At 38.0% G+C, this 20,392-nt stretch overlaps 1 protein-coding gene across 1 annotated transcript in view; it reads right to left on the minus strand.

Annotated features, from left to right (window-relative positions):
* LRP1B (LDL receptor related protein 1B) overlaps positions 1–20,392 on the minus strand; it is a 1,336,604-nt gene that overhangs the window by 1,048,431 nt on the left and 267,781 nt on the right. The window lies entirely within an intron of this gene.

The following is a 20,392-nucleotide window of genomic DNA, read 5'->3' on the forward strand; positions in this document are numbered from 1 at the left end:
GAACACAAGATCTATCAATGATTGCCTATCATTAACTTTGCTTTGATCATCATGATTATTAAATAAACAAATGAAACAGGCAAAACACCAGCCAAGCCCTAGCTAATTGTATGAAGTTTGAGCCTCTGTAGTATCTGGCTGGTGAATCTTGCCCATATGCTCAGGGTTTAGCTGATTGCCATATTTAGGGTCAGGAAGGAATTTTCCTCCAGGGCAGATTGGAGGGGCCCTGGAGGTTTTTCGCCTTCCTCTGTAGCATGGGGCATGGGTCACTTGAGGGAGCATTCTCTGCTTCTTAAAGTCTTTAAACCACAATTTGAGGACTTCAATAGCTCAGACATAGGTGAGGCTTTTCGTAGGAATGGGTGGATGAGATTCTGTGGCCTGTGTTGTGCAGGAGGTCGGACTAGATGATCAGAATGGTCCCTTCAGACCTTAGTATCTATGAATCTATGAAACTATGAGCCTAATCTAATGTATCAGTATATTTGATGAATGTATAGAATTATCTGGACCATGGCATCTACATCAAACTTAAGCCATGGAACACGTAGGTTAGGAACTACTTCTCTGTTTTACACAGCATCAGCTATACCACTGGTTAACAAATAATAAATAATTATGCCATTGGTAATGATGTCATCGCACATCATACTGCTAGAGTGCAGCCATTATTTTTAACAGCAGATATACTGTATTTAAATTACCATCTCGATCGGTTGTGGTCTTTGCAAAATGTTCATCTAGGAATGGCGTATGTGTGTGACCTGCAAACAGGGTGACCAGACAGCAAGTGTGAAAAATTGTGACAGGGGTGGGGGTAATAAGAGCCTATATAAGAAAAAGACCCAAAAATTGGGACTGGCCCTACCAAATTGGGACATCTGGTCACCCTACCTGCAAACTTTAATTAGACAAGCAAAAACCGCTTAGAAATACGAGGCTTTGAGAAAAAAAGACAGCTGATAAAAGGCAGAGTTCAAAAAACTCTCTACACAGCCATATGAAAAGTCAACCAGCACTTTTTAAAAAACACTTCTAAGCAAACACTTTCACTGGAGAAAATGTTTCTGTATTCAGCACAGAGCTATACAGGGGATTAGAAAGACTCTGTAAAATACTCAACATCCGCAGCAGCAAAATTGCGATACTGCCACTCCATAATTTGGGGGATGTGTAATGTTACATTTTAGAAAATGTTACATTTCATTTTTTTTAAAGTATCACAAATACTACTACAAAAATGGAAAAAGAAATCCCCCAAAACACAGAAGATCTTACAGATCTAGTCCGGACAAAAGTAGCAGCTGCTGCTGCACAAAAAAAAAAAGGTATCACAATCTTTCCTGCTAAGTGAAATTTCATATTCTGAGCAGGATGCAAATAATTGCTTAGATAAAAATGAAGAAACAAGTGCAATACAAACAAGACAAATGATACAGTATATACATTGCTAGAACTGTGAAAGTTTCTTTCTTTTTTCTTTTAACTGCAATTTAACATCAAGAATATCAAGTGTTAAATTTCCAAGCTAAGTTATCATCTGTTTATACAGAGTGTTTGTCCCATCTAAATGTTAAAAATCCCCCAAAGACAGCCAGCTTTTATAGAATAAAATGCCAATGATATCATGTTATGCTATATGCAGTGACTAAAACCTGTATCATTGAGATTCTAGACTAACTTCTATTTTGGCTTTGCATTGATTATGAACTGCATTATGGGAGACAGACTGAATAATGTATATACAACTATTGTTGATGAGTTTCTTAATAAAATAAATTATTAGAAATTTTGACATTTTTAAAGACTTTCTTACTGCCAAGAGACTCTAAATAAAGCCTGTACTGTTTTTTCCTATATGACTCACACGATGGATTGCACACCAAGCGTAGTTTTGTTTAATTTGGATTTAAATATTTTGGTGATCGTGCAAAACTAAGCATTATCTTCCCACTTGTCTGACCCGATTTAATTCCATTTTCCTAAACCTGAGAGGTAAGATATAAATGTTAATAAAATTAAATTTTGACCAATGTACATTTCTATATTCTTGTATTTCTCTTTCTTTTTCTTTTCTTTTTTTGAGGGATAAAACAGAAAGAAATTTGTTGTGATTCTAATTTGAAAATATCTTTAAATAAATATAAACATTATTCTGAGTTCAAACAGCTACTTCACATTTTGGTAACTGGCAAAAATACAAGCAATAATGTATGGTTCCATTTGTGCATAAACATTGGTCCATTCTTCTAAACAATTATGTCTATTGCTTGTAAATATGCAGCCCAGCAGCTTGCCTAATCTCTGATGCAGTGTCCATATTTTCAAGAAATGTATGAGTAATATTTGTAAAAATGGAAAATCTATAATACATAAAAAAGATCGACTCCCTTTAATTTTATTAAAAACAGATTTGAAAAAAATCAGTATCACTAAGCTTCACTTTTACATGTAATCAAATAGGGTTTTGATAGTGGTAATTCGAAAAGTACAACCACATCTTTAATTCAGCATTCCCTCAGCTGGAGTGCAATATGAAGACATGGTGCTTCTGTAAATGGTTATCATAACAACCACACAATATGCAATCACACACCTGTCCAGTAGCATGGCTAGGCCTAAAGATGGACTGAATTTAAAGGCTTAGGCTAAAGTATCTTTGAAATGTAAGAAATATTATTAATTAAAATTCATTGGGGACAGTACAGGAGAGATGTGAAAGTACAGTAATTTTGATACTCCCCATCCCAGATCTATGTACATATGTCATCTGAATCTCTAGAATGATGTTATAGAACTGCACATTAATATAGTAATGTCTTTGAACAAAGTAATAAGTTCCTTTCAAAAATAGTGTTCCTACTTGCAGAAGAGGAAGTGGAGAGTAAAATAATAAAAACAGGAGATGTAGCAATTGAAGTACTTGATTTTTTATCTTGATGATGATGTTCAGTTCCGATATATGGGCCAAGTTCTGGGAGAATTTAGCCTTAAGTTGACAAAGCCTTAGGATGATCTCTATAGAGGCTCACTGAAATTTCTTGGGTCTAGAAAGTTGGGCCAAAAATCTCATTCAAACAGGCTTTTAACATAGTAACTGCCTTTGACTTCTACTACTGGTTCCTGCCAGAAATTTAGAGGTGTATGAAAATAGGACCAAGTTACATATGACATGACATTTGACTTCATATTTGAGCAAAGGTTTGGTTCAATTCTTATTTTATCCAAGATATTTCACTCACCAGCATACATTGTTACTTCTTGGATTGCCAGCAGCAGTTTACATTTTTCCATTACATCAGAATTTCCAATTCTAAGTGTAGGGAATAGTGAAAACAACTTGGAAAGGGTAAATATTGTGATGTAGTAAATGTTATTTTTTAATGGTACCTGTGGTATGTGATATAAGTTCACCAAGTATCTGGCTATTCATGATAGGTGATTTTTCAGCCTATTCTTTTGAGAAAATTATATAAGAAAGTTGGGTCACAAAAATTTGAGATGTCATTTGTGACTATCTGCATCTATCCCTATTTCTTCTTCTACCTCCTCCCAATTCAATCTGAATCAGCTGCATTGGTCATGTGCAATGCTGTTGTCTCTGCCAATGGTAGTTGGACACTTGCAGACTTAATCAAAAAAGGTACGTCTATACTTACCGTGGATTGACACTGCACCAATCGATCTACCAGAGGTCGATTTAGTGGGTCAAGTGAAGACCCGCTAAATCAACCGCAGATTGCTCTCCTGTCAACTCCTGTACTCCACTGGAAAGAGAAGTGTAAGGTAAGTTCATGGGAGAGTTTCTCCCATTGACCCAGCATGGTGTAGACACCACAATTAGTCTACCTAAGCTACATCAACTCCAGCTATGTTATTCACATAGCTGGAGTTGTGTAACTTAAGTCAACTTAGCCCGTAGTGTAGACCTGCCCTAAGAAAAGTCCCCCTAGTAGAGTTGCCCCATTTGGTGGCTGGACTCATTCTGTATTCATCCTGTACATTGCTGTAGCTGAGTTCCTTATGACTCACAGGTCAGCCAGTGCTCATAGGAGCTATGCTTAGATGGTCTCATCTTTCACTAGATTTGTACATGTTTTTCTAATACTGCTTACAGCTCCTATCAGTACCTTTCTGCTGTTGGGGTGCTTATGCATACTTAATATGATATTCATAAAGCAACAATTACTATGTTTGGAGGCAATGGTCATACCATACACCTTTTCATCTTCATCACACCATATTTACATTAAAAGGAAAGTTTGTTGTTTAACTTACATGCACCTGCATGGAAGAGTATGGAGGCATAAGCAACCCCTTGCTCCCCTGAATGGGCTACATTCCTCATATGTCACAGTTGGTGAGCAGGGAATGGTGGAGCCTTGACTCTGCCACCCTCAACACCCTAACCAGCTCAGCTGAGGTGGCCCAAAGATGGATGGTATAGTGACAAGGGAAACAAGAAAAGAATTGTGACTCCCAGAGCCACAGCTATGCATGACTCCATACTCATGGCAAATCACTAACTGCAACATAACTGTAACTAATCGGTCCTTACAACACTGTCAGTATTCTTATCCTAATTTTTCAAATAGCCAAACTCAGAGAGTTATGAACAGTGGTCACTATTAAGTAGTCCCGATTTGCCAGCACTTACCACTATTTTATCCATCTAATGTATGGAATTTCTGTGGTGGCTCCCCTTAAAGTATTTCAGTGCCATTAAGGCTTATCAAATTAAGGCTTATCAAAATCCAAAACAGGATAAGTAGAACCCAAAACAAAAAAATATGTCTTTTCAATTGCCTTTAGAACAAGAGCATGTGAATTGAGAATTTAAGTGTATGAACTTTGTTGCTGCTATTTATAGGTGCTTTACTCACAAAGGTGTCCTTTACATTACAATCTAAATGCATTCTGACCTCTCCTGGCAAGAAGTTCCAGAGCTGGGATCCTGCACACCGCAGCATTAGTGAGTAACTGCTTGTTATCAGCAGTTAAAAGTTAGCTTTTTAATAGTGACCACTGTAGTTTATCTAGGACCAAAGTGAGTCAGTGCTAGAGCTGGAATTTGATCTGTATGTTGAGTTTAGCTCAGGATTTTAATCCTTTAGTGATGCTTTACATTTTTCTTTAATTTTATTGGCCTGGGGGCTGTTTCAGAGGAAACATTCATGAGAATATACTGTATGACCCAAAGATTTACATAACTTCCAGTTTTCTTCTATTAAATAAATTACCTTTATATGAAACTTTGCTGAGGTATGTTAGTTTGCAAGACCTTCCATTACTGTACTTATCAGAAAAAAAACTGTGGTTGGGGTATCTTATCAACAGGAACTATGATAATCCTGTACAGAAAGCTGTTAATTGAAGGATGGATTTTCAGTATAGCTGTATGACATCTAAGTGCCATATTGAAGGCAAATACAAATGTCCTGCTTTGCCTCAGCAATATTTGACAGAGAGGGGCTTAATTTAAAAATCCCAAACAAACTTGCTGTACAAGACCGTGGAGAGAGCATTTATTGGTTAGAGGACTGCAGGTCAGGACTTCTGTGCTCTATTCTGAGATCTACCACTAATTCACCATGAGACCTTGGACAAGTCACATAATCTCTTTGTCCCTCAATTTATCTTTCTGAAAAACAAGGATAATAAATATTTATCTACCTTACAGATGGCTGTGTAGACTAATTAATTAAAATATGTAAATTGCTTTGCAATCCTCAGATAACCAGAGAGGCATCTCAACTGGTTCAACTGAAATAATAACCAACCAAAACTTCTGCACTTTCCCTAACATGGACCTGAAATTGAATCTTCAAACTCTGAAAAATTTGGATAGAGCGCCTGTCTCCACTTTCCTCTTCCAAGCTTCACCACATTTTTTCCATGATCCGCACAAGTGAACCCATTCCCCAACATACATTACCTCCCTACATGTCATATATTTCTGTGACTTTTCCACAGTTTTGGGAGTGGAATCAGAATCCCTTGTTCCCAATGTAAGGAACAACAACATTTGCTGTTGATCATGTAACCTCCAAAATAACCTTATCTATAATTGGATAACATAAAGTTGTACCTTGTAAAAGTGAAAGTTTAACCTGTCAATGGTTAGAACCCCATATCCATGACAAAATTAAAAATACAAAAAGAGAAACATTAGGCCTGACCTAATGTGACACACGCCATCACAGTCAGCAGCCCTCTTGGAGCTTAAAAACACCTTATAATGCAATCCTAACTCCAGAGAAGAAAAACAGGCATGAATGTCAAAGCAATTTCAACCCCTTACTTAAAGCCCTAAGGTAACGTTTGTAAGTACCATCATGATACTAGCAATTCACAGCCGATGCAGGCTTGAGGATAAAGGCCTAGAAAAATTCTGTGTTACTGAAAATAAGGGAACTATTTTCACACATAGACTGTGCTGCATAGAGAAATGGAGACGTATAAGTGTTTTAGCGTATGAAGTAGCATCTACTAAAATATCAGCAGATCAGAAAAGCCTGAAAGGCTATATAGACTTATGAAGTATTTTTATCCATCATTGATTAAAGGTCAGTCAACAGAAAGCCCCTTTTACAACATAGTGGGCCCTTGGAAAGATGCACAGGCAAAACAGTGAATAGGTGTTGCAATAGAAGAGGAATTAGTGCAGCAATGCTTATGCTGTGCTATTAGCAGAGTTTCTCACTTCTGTGAAGAGGTAGAAACACATATAAAACTCAAACTATGCATGAACCTCACATGGATCTATAAGCAGAAGCTTCACAGACTTTTACAGATATTAATGGGACACAGGAAGTATTTGTACTCAAGGCTAATATGATCACCAAGAGAATAACTACTAATGATTAAAAATTAGCAAACAGTATGTACATCACTGAATGATACTCAGGCTTCAGTGACTTGGCACATTTAGAAAAGATCACATACCAATTAGCTGACATATACAACATGTTTAAGGAAATGTGTGTTCCTGTTTCTTGAAAAGTTATACAAGAATGCGGTTCATAGGATTAACAACTGGTGTATTTCACTTGTGGATGTTTTTAGAGTAACTATATTATTTATAACAAGGTTAAAATAAGCTAATGAAACAAAGCTATAATTTCTAAATTAAAAAAAAGAAAAAAAAAGAGGGATAATAGAAAAATGCAGAAAAATCTATTTATTAGATAAAAGGGAAGCACTTTTGTGGGCATGAAATAAATGTAGGACATGGCTACCAAGAGAAATAGTGTAAATCCTCAGATGCAAAAATGCTTCAGATTGGGGTTGTGGTGGTACACGTCTTTTCCCTTCTCCAGAGAGACTATCAAAGATGAAGAACAAACCCCAAAATAGGTGATGCTGGCTGGGAAGAGAGACCGTAGGTCACAGACTCAATTCTGGTCCACTTAAGTCAGTGAACATTTTACCATTGACTTCTAGGCGAGGAGGAACAAACTGCACTAAAGAAGCACTCAGTGCACATGGGGGAAGAAAGTGGGCATAAGTGGATTATCCAGGGGCTGTCAAGGACCAAACCAGCCCTTGGAACAAGTCAGAACACCTCCAGGGCTGTCTAATGTGTTCCTATTTAAAAAAAAAGCCGTAGAAACCCAAATTAGTAACAACTGGTAACGTCTGATGCCAGGGTTTTTATGAAGCCAATAAGAGATTCCCTGGTAGAAACAATAAGCAATGGCAGTTGTAGACAACACATCTCTCCTGCCCTAGAGATAAAAAAGCATTTTTCCTGACACCGGGAGCTGCAAACACCTTGTAAATATGCATTATATTTTGTTCAGGATTCTGTTATTATTTTTTTTTTAAATAAAACCTCATAGAATATGAAAAATGTGATTTCCAGAATCAGTTAGAACAGATTTCTATTAACATAAGTAAAGAAAATTATACAACATAATCAGGGATAAGATATTGCCCTGATATACAGAGAAAAAATTGGGAATAGTCTGCAGTGCAGAACTCCTATATCCAGAGGTACCTACAAATGGTACTTCATCATACTATAAAATAATTTAATAAATAAGGCATTTTTCTTTTTTCCCCCTTCACACTATATCCTTATCCTATATGCTATTTTTTTCTTCACCTTAATAAGTATGCTGTATGTGTCTTGCTCCTTTCTTCTAGCAAATTTGGCAAGTGCACATTTGACCACAACTCATAGTCCTATAAGTTTCTGAGCACATGCATGCCACTGAACTGAACTCACATATTACAGATGACTCAGAGGCTACAGTGCCTTTCTCAGTGAGTTAGTTTTATTCTCCTACTTCATTTGTGGTGACAATTTGTGGAACAGTTGGAAAGGTATTGAGCCATCATGACAGGATTGTCTGCCATTATCATTATAAAGAAGAACGACTCAGGAATTCAAACTCCATAGGGAAACACATATGCACAGACGTCTAGGAATCTGCTCACTGAAAATTAAACAGCTGAAGCTCCTTCTGCCTAGACTAAAAATTAATTCTCTGTTGCATGTAGTGACCTCTAGAAATTGTTAAGTCATGACTGTGGTGTTCTTCATCTATCAATGCTCCAACTATTGACATGAATTCTCAGTGCATCAGTTGAGGCTTCATAGGGTTCTGAATGTTTGTGGAGGTTTTCTGGCTGCAAAAAATAGGTTAACAACCACTATCTTGGATCCACATTCAGAACAAGAAAATGTGTAATATAAAAGGAGAATTTTTTGGCTAGACCCCCCAGTTGCACTAGAGCAGCACTCAGTACACATGGGGGAAGAAAGTGGGCATAAGTGGCTTACCCACTGTCAAGGACTGAGTCAGCCCCTGAAACAAGTCAGAACACCTCCAGAGCTGTCTAATGTGTCCCTATTTAAAAATAAAAAGCCTTAGAAACTCAAATTTAGTAACAAGTGTGTGGTAGGCAAATCCTGCTCATCTTACTCAAATGAGCAAACTCAATGATTTCATTCAAACATGAGCAAGGTGATTCTCCCCCTCCCCTCACATGAGTAAGGTGAGTAAATTGGCCAGATTCTGTATGTTTACATGAGTTCTGAAAATTATTTTCTTTCTTTTCTATTGTGTGGGTTTACAATGTTCTTCAGTTCTCTCTTTTTCTTCATCTTTCTCCTGGGAAAACATTTACCCCAGGATAGTTGGGACTGTTTCTATTTCTATCTCTCCTGCAATTTCCCTTAAATCTGAATCCTGGGATACCGAAATTGCCTACAATGGAAACTAGCAACAAAGAGTTTCAACACAGAAATTCATAGACTTTATGCCTTGATAATATCGTTTGGCTTTGTATACGCTGCATTTTTTTCAAAAAGTTCTCACACATGGTGCCATTGGTTCAATTCCAGTGGGAGCTCCAGTGCAGACAAGGCATCTGTGGCTGTTAGTGGATTTAACATGGTATTGCCTATCTTGTCTCACTGCAGCTCCAGAGTACTTTTAGTCCTAGTTATCTTCTGACCAAATGGAAAATGAGGGCAGTCACTTAATCCCTGTCTCAGAACTGGTGGTAGCAAGAAGGCAGAACTTTTTGCAAAAAAATATAAGCCGATTGTAGATAAGACTTTAGGTGAAAAATCATCTGCCCAATATATCCTTTTGATCAATTTCTTTAAAAATAAACTACATATTTGCAAACATTTTCAAGATGTCTTTTCTAGATGGTCATGGCAAGCTCAGATGGTAGGCTGGTACATCAAGCATGGATGTAAAGTTTATGTGAAGCTCTCGTTCACTGCCTACCTCCAAGAGATTAATCATTTCTAGAGAGAACTGGTTAAGTAAATATGTGAGCTTCTAAAATAACATGCCGCTTGTAGTATACTCTTAATTACAGTTACATCCAGGACATTCTGTTTGCAAAACAATTTTACTCCATAATTTCATGAACAATTTTCAGACAAATGCCCAATTTGCCAACTGGCAGGATGGAGAAGCTCCTGAAGCAAAGCAGCATGCTGTCAATCCTTACTAAACAGGTAGCACTTTATTTCCTCTCCTCCTGCATGAATAGTGAGTAAAACTTTTTCCAAAACCAACAACAACATTTGCTCACCACAGTAACATATTATCTAAAACTCCATCCCTTTGTCAGGATTCCTCTATTGCCTCCAAGAGCTTTTCCTCCTCAATAAATCCTAAATGCTGAATGTATTACAAAATTAGATCTAATGTTCAGAGAGAATCATTAGTATTTTTGAAGTTACCTTTAGCCCTCATAGGAGATATTCCATGGCCTGTCCCATTTTACACTGTCCTTTAATAGCCACCACATTTTCACACAATTGATCATGTCAGGATTACCTTGTCTTTAAAATTGTTAAAGGGCTCTACATTAATTTCATAGGTGGATATCACTCCACATTCATTTTTATTTATCTTTTTCCCCACTCAGTTTTTCACTTTAGTACAAGCACTTTTGATAAAAGAAATCATAAAAACTTGTTAGAGAAAAACTTAAACAATCCAAAAGGTAGGTATAATCTAAAAATTGCCATAATAGGTCCCATATAATTCCAATGGTTATTATGTAAATTGTGGGGAAACTCTAAAACAAGAAGGCTTCTTCTTCTCCTAAATCCTGTAAATAACAGTAATTACTAAATTAATTAAATAGATAAATAGATAAATACATAGCAGTCAAATTTGAAAATTATTCATGACTTGATTCCAAATCATAATCTTTGATTTGGAAAAAAAATGGCATGATTTCCTCTCAGCAAAGTTTGTCTGTTTCAACTTTAAATCAACATAGAGTGACCAGAAAGCAAGTGTGAAAAACTGGGACAGGGATTGGGGGTTAATAGGAGCCTATATAAGAAAAAGACACAAAAATCGGGACTGTCTCTATAAAATTAGGACATCTGGTCACCCTAAATCAACATCAATTTCCTTTGTTCAACTGATAACAAGGAGTAGTTTGAGAATGGCAACAGTACCTATGGTTTAGGTTTTCACCACAATTTAAAAATACATCCTGGTTATATTAAAAGAATATATTTTGACTGAATCATTTACAATTCCCACTGAAGAGAAATTCATTGAACTGAAAAATTAGTCAGTGAGTACTATTATACTTGAAAGCTTTTTTTGAAAAGCTGTGAAAAGAATTCCTCCACAAAGCACATATTTTTGCTCCATTAACCCTTACATTGTTACAAAGAATTATAATGTAATTATTAATTTGAACAAAGCTATTTCGCTGCAGAGAGTCGATGGGGAGAGAGAAAGAAACTGTGATTGTTTTCTTCTGACTATCTAAGAATTCATCATTTACTAAGCTTCAGTTTTCATTCAAAGATTTAACTTCTAAGCAGCTCATTTTTGGGGAACTAAATTTTACACTCCACTAAAAACAACTATATATATATATATATATATATAAAATCTTTAAGGGGGTCAATTGTGTTAAGTGTCAGGAACTGAAAAATTCAGAAATGCTGGAAATAAGTTTGCCCGTGTATGCTGAATTTGCAACTTTAATGTTAATTCCATCAGATGGAACCATACTAACCACACCACCCCTTTTCCACATGGCTAAATACAAACCTAGAATTTTTTATATCCACAGCACAGACTACTACCACTCGAGCTGATGGAGTAGAGGGTAATAATAGGTATCTGTTATCCTGTTTGTGTGAGAGAAGGTGACATGGCTACAACTACACTGCATATATCCTTTGTGTGCCAGTCTCTAAGGGGAGATACACGTACTTTTTCAGGGGAGTTCACAGATATTTGGTGACAATACAAGAGTCATGAGATTCAGGAAACCTGAGTTCTATTCTATGAGGAAATGGTCTTGAGTAGTTACAGATAATTCGGTTGTTCACTTCATCCGACCCACGTTCTACCTCTGTCCCCCTTTGCTCCTGTCCAATTCCCCCTCTGCTCTTGTCCTTTACTCACGTCCCTTTTTCTCCTTCTAGTTCAGATTGCTCCTTTATTATTAGTCTTCTTGATTCCAGTTCCAGTGCCTGTTGTGGGAGCTGCAACTAGCAGACAGGAAGAACAACCGCATGACAATTCCTAGTCCTCCCTGAACTGGAGCATTCTCAATGAGCTCTGTAGGAATAGAGCATGCTCATTTCAGATAAATATTTGGAGAATTTAGCTGCCAGCTTCTCCCCAACCTCTACTGAGTGTGGGGAAGCAGAAATTATAATTCTGTCAATTTTGGGTGGATTATGATGTGGACATATCCCTGACACTTTAGTGATGCCCTCCTGCCAAATTTCAAGTTCCTGATCCAAAATATCATGGTTCTAGATCTTCCCAATGAAAGAGATGTGAGAAATTTTAACTTGGGCACAATAGCTATTTTCTCTCTATCACATTCTTGGAAATGGCTGAACTATTTCTGCTGAAAACTTAAAAAAAAAAGACTTAGGCAGACACTTAGGCTGTGGCTACACTTTGGACCTGACAGCAGTACAGTTGTACCACTGTAAGGCCTCCCATGTAGCAGCTCTTTGCCAGAGGGAGAGAGCTCTCCCTCAGTGAGCAGCATTAGCTATGTCAGCTGAAGAGCCTCTCCTGCCAACACAGCACTGCCCACACTAGCACTTTTGTCAGATCGAGAAAAGTTTTACTGATGTACTAGTGTAGACAAAGCCTCAGCAAGGAAAATTTCTATCTGGAAGATCAAAGTTCGGCAAAATCATAAACATCAGAGATAGGACAGTATGAGAGAAAGTGCTATACAACCTTTACCATAAGCACAGTTAATAGCTCCATCTACAATTCTAACAGAAAAAAAAGGCCTAGATAAACAGTAGTTCCTATAGAGAAGGTATTTTCTCTATTTTTCTGTATAGTGAGAATAGATAAAGTACTAATAAATAAAGCTTAGGGAATAAAAATAGGCAAGAGACCCAAAAATTCAATCTAGTGCTAAAGCTCAAAGTTCACGAGTGTTCAGAGCCCTGGTATTGGCTAGGGCCCATTGCTAATACCCAACAACCATACACTAGAGACTTATTTCCAGCTCTATCTCCTAGAATCTTGGACACAGAATAGATAACCTTGGTTTTTAATAACTTCCTTTTCAACAGTGTGAACTAGTGGCCAACCTTTGTGTTTATTAAATACATGGAATGGGTCAATTGATGAAAATGGAAGAGAATTTCTCTTATACTCCTGATTCTGCAACATTTACTCAGGCAAAATTCCTACTGAAGTCAGTGGGAATATTGTAAGAGTCGGGGCTTCAGGACTTACACCTTCCAGAAGCAAAGCATAGCCAGGCTTTGCTCTGTCAGTTCTGATGATGACTCTTGAGATTTTTGGATCTTTGAATACTGACATCTATGTGCTATGTATAAAAAGTGTAGGAAGTGCAGGAAGCTGTATGATACCTCTAGGGAATTTGACTCTGAATGACTGATATACTAATAGGGTGCTTTGTGTAAAGACTGAGCAATATAGTAGACAAAAATGTAGGCAATTTAGGTGGGATACAATATGAATAAAACAAAATAAAATAAAATGTATTTTAGGAGTGAGTTCTCTGAGCGAGAGACAGATATTCTAGGTCTGTATTTACAGCAGTGAAGCTTGACTGCAAAATTGTGAATGACCTCCCTGCACCTTTAAGTGTGTATGAGAGGATATCTGGCTGGGAGGCTGAATGCAGGGAACAGTGCTTCATAGTGGTGGGGAGGATGAAAACTGCTGCAAAAGGGTGAGCTTAGTTGCTCACTCATCCCCTGGGAATGCAGGGTTTAAAAGGGGCAGCACTGCACTTGAAGCCTCCCTTTTACATGGAGGAGGCTGAAGCTGGAGGGAACACAGTACTTCAGCACATCTGAGCCGCATGGCTCCACATGGAAGCAGAACAGCTGTCTTCACAGCATTTGGGGTTTCTGGAGTACACAGGATCACCGGGAGCATTGATATTCATCCCAATTGATTACAAGACGTGTGGGCAACGCTGAAAACAAGGGGGTGTCAGTGCAGCAACAGATGCATGTGGCATTGAGTGCAGGCTTCACAAAGGTGTAGGCCTCTGTGACGGCAGGTATGTTTGCGGATTACATTTTGGGGCGCATGCAGCATGTTCTTGCCACAGCGGTTAGGAAAGGGTCCCAGGGGGAACCAGCATAGGGGTTAAATCAAGTTCCACCCACAGGTTGGCAAGGGTACCATTTCCAGTTCAGCGGGAGATGTTAAGGTTGCTCCTTTTGGAAGTACGGTACCTTAATAAAGCAGATGGGGCAGATTACTGTGGGTTTAGGATTCTGTTTATGGGGACTATAAATAATACACTGTCAAATAAAAACACTACAAGTCATGGGCATGGATGGGGTATGTAATATGTTGTCAAACAAAACACATTAGAAGTCAGGGGTGTGGTTGAGCTATCTGTTGTTTTTTTTTAAAAAAAAAGGATTCCACAGGAATGAATTGAGGGCAGAATAGCAGGGCCCTTCACACAATGTACTGTTCATAACTTGCAGGTTTTTCTTCTGGGACTTGACCCTCAAATAGGCTCCATGATAATATCCATTATTTTATTACCTTTCCTGGGCTATACTGGCATAGGAGATGCCTTGCCTCACAGATTTTGGAAGCTGGCACCAGGAGCTAACCAAGAATCTGAGTGGATGCCACTAGCTACATGGAGCCTGGAGGTAGGATGGTTAGCAATGTGGCATGGAGATCCACTACCTCCTTTCCCATGGCAGAGCTAGGGGACAAGTTTTTACAAATTCATGCAATTAAAGTCGCGGGAAGGCTATTCACCGAATCGCCCATTACAAAGCAGTGGGTGCTGCTGTACATGGGTTCGCGGGCAACCTGTCAGCTCACATCCTCAACAATCTCGGAATCACCTCCTGGATTGTCAGTGGGCTAAATGGTTATCTATATCCACACACCAATCTTCACTCAAAGGTTTCTGGCAGGGTGGTTGTATTCCAATGTCTCCATGCAGCAGTCTTGTGGGCACATCACAGTTAACATTCTCAAGGATCTAAGTGGCCTGGGTCAGAGCAGCATTCTTAAAGGCAATTTTGATGCTTTTGGAATCAGCGAGCTAATGCCTGGGTTATGTCGAGGGGGAGGTCTTGGAACTGTGTGATGTACACCTGGAGGGGCAAACAGGGATATTAAAATTGCGATGGTCAATGTCTGATCAAGGAGGCTAGGGAGCATTTGTTATCTTCAGGAAAGGCTGTGATCTTGGTTCTGTCCCATCGAATTTGGTTCTCACTCATTTGCAGTCAGGGACCAGAACAGCAGCGGTACAGCTGGGTACTTACCTTTATAGGGTCCTGATCCTGAACTTAAATATGGGGCTCCATTGGGGCACTATTATAGACACAGGGTTTTGAGTGCATGCACTCACTTTTAGGTTTGGGGAAGTAGGTTTGACTCCTGGGCTCAGTTCACCAGAAGCACCTGCCTTTGAAATGATTATCTGAACTTCATCAAGTTCTGCCCCACCAGCTTGGAAATAAAATGAGAATAGTTTCAGTTCTGACACTTCAATTTAGGTTAGAATCAGGTAATGCAGAAGCACAAAAGTGAAAAGTCGGGGGAAAGAAAGTTGACTAAACTTTTTGAAAGTTCAGTGAAGTTTTAATTTGAAATGAAGTTTCAGGTCAGTGCTTATTATATTGGAACCAATTTGCCAGCCCTAGTCATAATTCTTTATAATTTAAAAAAAATCTCATTTTTTTTTGGAATTTCAATTTTTATGCCTTATGTAACTGCAATAAAGAGTGAGAATCTATTTAACTGAAAGGGAAAAAAAGATTTGATACATTTTACAAAGTACATAAATCCCAGTATGCTGAAGTAATAGGTTACATTTTTTTCTCTATAATGAATTTACTGAATCTCCAAGGCCTTTAAAAGATACACTGCAGCTGATATATGCTACTGACTCTGTTGCAGTCAAGATGTTTTCTAAGTAATCATTTTCCCTTCCAGAGATTAAACTAGTGAATTAATTACATTCAGAATAAATGCCCTTAAAACAATGCAAGGGCCAAAAACTATAACCTTCCATTAGTACAAAACTTTTTACCAGGAGAATATTAGAAATTTTTGTTCTTTGGATGCATGGGATGGCAAAAAGGACTTCACTTTGGTCTATTTTATTAATGACATCTTTTGTTAACTTGCATTGTTAAGTCTTTCAGAATGTCCTTGTGAAAGGAAGGGTTTTATGAACTATTTTATGGATTTGAGCTTTAGAACTGGATGGCAACCCCCAGGCCTAAGTAATGCACTTCACAATCATTAGGGAGCATATCCACCCCTTGCACCATTTATAAAAGAAGTTTAATCATTCTCCCAGATATTTCAGAATGTAAGTCAATAACAGCTCAGTTCTGTCACCACATTCTAATGGAGGGATTGTCCTTCCTGGAGATGCAACAGGTGTACTGAAAAGGAAAGTTCTCTTCAGAGCCAGGAACTGGCCTTTTGATGGTTTCCCAATAGACTTAGAGGGGGAACCACAGATTTGTGAGTCACCTGGTTTCTTAATTCCTAAGGAAGTTAGCCAATCAGGAGAATCTAGGGAGGGCTTTATTAGTGCCAGCAATCTGAAAGGAGTTGTCTGCCCACCCACTGGTAAACTAGCCATGTGTTTGATCCATCACTTCAGGACTGACACTCTTATACATTTTGCAAAGTCTGACCTGAGATTCAGTATGATTATCCCATTTACCTGATTTCTGCTTGAATTCTAAACAATCTATTTTTCTCAGAAGAGGCCACACTGAATACCTTTAAACTTTATCTTCTTTCTGTCAGGTATTAGCCTTGTGCACATTAGAAACAAAACAATTGGCTATTTTAAGCTGGGTGTATCATGGCAATCTATGACTCTACATATATAATAGAAACTAGAGGAAAACCAAGGACAGGGTAGTCCCATTACTCAACGAGGGAGGAAAAACAATAACAGAAAATGTGGAAATGGCAGATGTGCTAAATGACTTTTTTGTTTTAGTTTTCACTACAAAGGTTAGTAGCAATTGGACATCCGATATAGTGAATGCTAGTGAAGATGAGGTAGGATGAGAGGCTAAAATACAGAGAGAACAAGTTAAAAATTACTTAGGCAAGTTAGATGTCTTCAAGTCATCAGGGCCTGATGAAATATATCCGAGAATACTCAAGGAGCTGACAGAGAGGATAACTGAAACATTAGCGATTATCTTTGAAAAGTCATGGAAGACAAGAGAGATTTGAGAGGAAAAGAAAAGGGCAAATATAGTGTGAATGCATAAAAAGGGAAATAAGGACAAGCCAGAGAATTACTGAACAGTTAGCTTAACTTCAGTATCTGGAAAGATAATGGAGCAAATAATTAAGCAATCAATTTGCAAACACCTACAAGATAATGAAGACGATAAGTAAGTCAGGATGGATTTCTCAAGAATAAATGGTGTCAAACAAACCTAATAGCTTTCTTTGGCAAGGTAACAAGCCTTGTGGATTTGGGAGAAGTGGTAGATCTAGTATATCTTGTGAGGAAGGAGAGAGGACTGAAGTTTGGAGGTGTGTTGCTGAGACATGGAAGACCAGAGAACCAAAGGAAGGGAGATCCTGCCCCACAGGGAGACTCCCTCCCCCAGTGTCAAGGACCGGCATATTAGCCCCTCACCAAGAAAAGTGTGGTACCCACCATATCAACATCAGCCATTTTGTCACAAAAGACAAATGCAAAGTATTCCATTTAGGAAGGAACAATCAGTTACACACATACAAAATGGGAAATGAGTATTATGTCCAGTTCCGCACCACATTTCAAGAAAGATGTGGACAAATTGGAGAAAGTCATAAGAATGGCCATACTGGGTCAGACCAGAGGTCCATCAAGCCCAGTATCCTGTCCTCTGACAGTGGCCAATGGCAGGTGCCCCAAAGGGAATGAACAGACAGGTTGTCATCAAGTGATCCATGCCCTGTCACCCAATCCTAGCTTCTGGCAAACAGAGGCTAGGGACACCATTCCTGCCCATCCCGGCTAATAGCCATTGATGGACCTATCTTCCAAGAATCTATCTAGCTCCCTTTTGAACCCCGTTATATTATTGGCCTTCACAACACCCTCTGGCAAGTAGTTCCAGAGGTTGACAGTGCGTTGTGTGAAAAAATACTTTCTTGTGTTTGTTTTAACCTGCTACCTATTAATTTCATTTGGTGGCCCTTTGTTCTTGTACTATGAGAAGGAATAAATAACACTTCCTTATTTACTTTCTCTATACCACTCATGATTTTATAGACCTCTATCATATCCCCCCTTAGTCACCTCTTTTCCAAGCTGAAAAGTCCCAGTCTTATTAATCTCTCCTCATACGGAAGCCATTCCATACCCCTAATAATTTTTGTTGCCCTTTTCTGAACCTTTTCCAATTCCAATATATCTTTTTTGAGATGGGGCAACCACATCTGCATGCAGTATTCAAGGTATGGGTGTACCATGGATTTATATAGCAGTAATATGACATTTTCTGTCTTATTATCTATTGCTTTCTTGATGATTCCCAACATTCTGTTTGCTTTCTTGACTGCCGCTGCACATTGAGTGGATGATTTCAGAGAACTATCCACAATGACTCCAAGATCTCTTTCTTGAGTGGTAACAGCTAATTTAGACCCCATCATTGTAATGTGTAATTAGAATTATGTTTTCCAAAGTGTATTACTTTGCATTTATCAACTTTAAATTTCATCTGCCATTTTGTTGCCCAGTCAGCCAGTTTTGCCCAGTCCAGAGATAAAACAAGAACAATGATTAAAAGCCTAGAAAACATGACCTATAAGGGAAAATAGAACAAAATGAGTTTGTTTAATCTGTAGAAGAGAAGACTGAGAAGGGACATGATAACAATTTTCAACAATGACAGCATTAACATTTTACAAGGCATAGGGTGAAAAATTGTTCTCCTTAACCTCTGAGGATAGGACAAGAAGCAATGGGCTTACATTGCAGCAAGGGCAGCTTAATTTGGATATTAGGAAAAACTTCCTGTTCAGGGTAAAAAGAAAAGGACTACTTGTAGCACCTTAGAGACTAACAAATTTATTTGAGCATAAGCTTTCTTGAGCTACAGCTCACTTCATCAGATGCATCCGATGTAAGTGTGCAACACTCCTGTTGGAAAGGAAAATTGTAGGTGGGACACTATCCAATCAAGGTCCTCCACAGAGAGTTTTGCTTTCATTTTTATTTGCTATGAGACGGGAAGGGAAAGTCTCTTGAATGCCAATAATTTATGGTTGGTTCAATGATGACTGAAGCAGAAGCTCTGTTACCTGAGATTTGTTACAGGTATGCCCAAAAGAGTTGGATATAAACATGACAGATGGAGGAGTAGAGTTTCATTATTTTCAATAGACTTTGGAACAGGCCTCTCTTCAGCAAGATGCAAGTAGCCTCTGCTTACCCCACATCCTTTAAGAGCTATATTACTTGTATGAATCAACATTGTGTAAGTAATAGCTATTATAACCAGCAGTTGAATCTTCATAGATACTTTAAAATTAATATTTGATTAACAAAACAGTGAAACTTCAGGTGATGCATCATTGCACCTATATTATGGTAACTGTTTTTGTGAAATAAATTCTGTATCATTCAATTTACAGTAACCTTTAAGGTTAAATTGCTATGAAACACAATTAATGTATTGAACAAATATCAAATTTTAGTAATTAAGTCCTTTATCATAAATTAGTATTTAATATACAATAATTATCCCATTCAATTTAAATCAATTGCTTAGATAAGTATATTTAGGATATAACAGAAAGTGTTTGAAATGACCTAATAAAAGGAGTCATTTGCTGACCGCACTTGTTAAGGAAATCATACTGAAGAACAAATGAAATCAATATCCTTTTCATAACCTATTTAGTCAATATCAATGTTTGGTAAAGACAACAAAAGCATAATGTTTTTATTTTTCTTTAGCAACTACTGAGACTTTAAGAAAAGGAGTACTTGTGGCACCTTAGAAACTAACAAATTTATTTAAGCATAAGCTTTCGTGAGCTACAGCTCACTTCATAGGATGATGTAGCTCAAGAAAGCTTATGCTCAAATAAATCTGTTAGTCTCTAAGGTGCCACAAGTACTCCTTTTCTTTTTGCGAATACAGACTAACACGGCTGCTACTCTGAAACCTGAGAATTTAAGGGCATTTTAAGATACTATCAACCTATTGTATCTTGCAAAAATGAGAAGGGATCTACGCTTCATTTGTTTTTGCAAAGAAAAGGAGAGAGGACTTCTAGTTACTAGTGCAGCAAACTCAATTTGTCTCAAGCTTACTAAATGTGACAGGGCAAACCTGAGACTTACAACTATCTGTTATGCAACTTTCCTACTGGGATTTCAGGACTATAAGGGATTCTGATTAGGG

This window comes from Dermochelys coriacea, chromosome 11 (assembly GCF_009764565.3).
Source record: "Dermochelys coriacea isolate rDerCor1 chromosome 11, rDerCor1.pri.v4, whole genome shotgun sequence".
In the NCBI taxonomy this organism is placed as follows: domain Eukaryota; kingdom Metazoa; phylum Chordata; order Testudines; family Dermochelyidae; genus Dermochelys; species Dermochelys coriacea.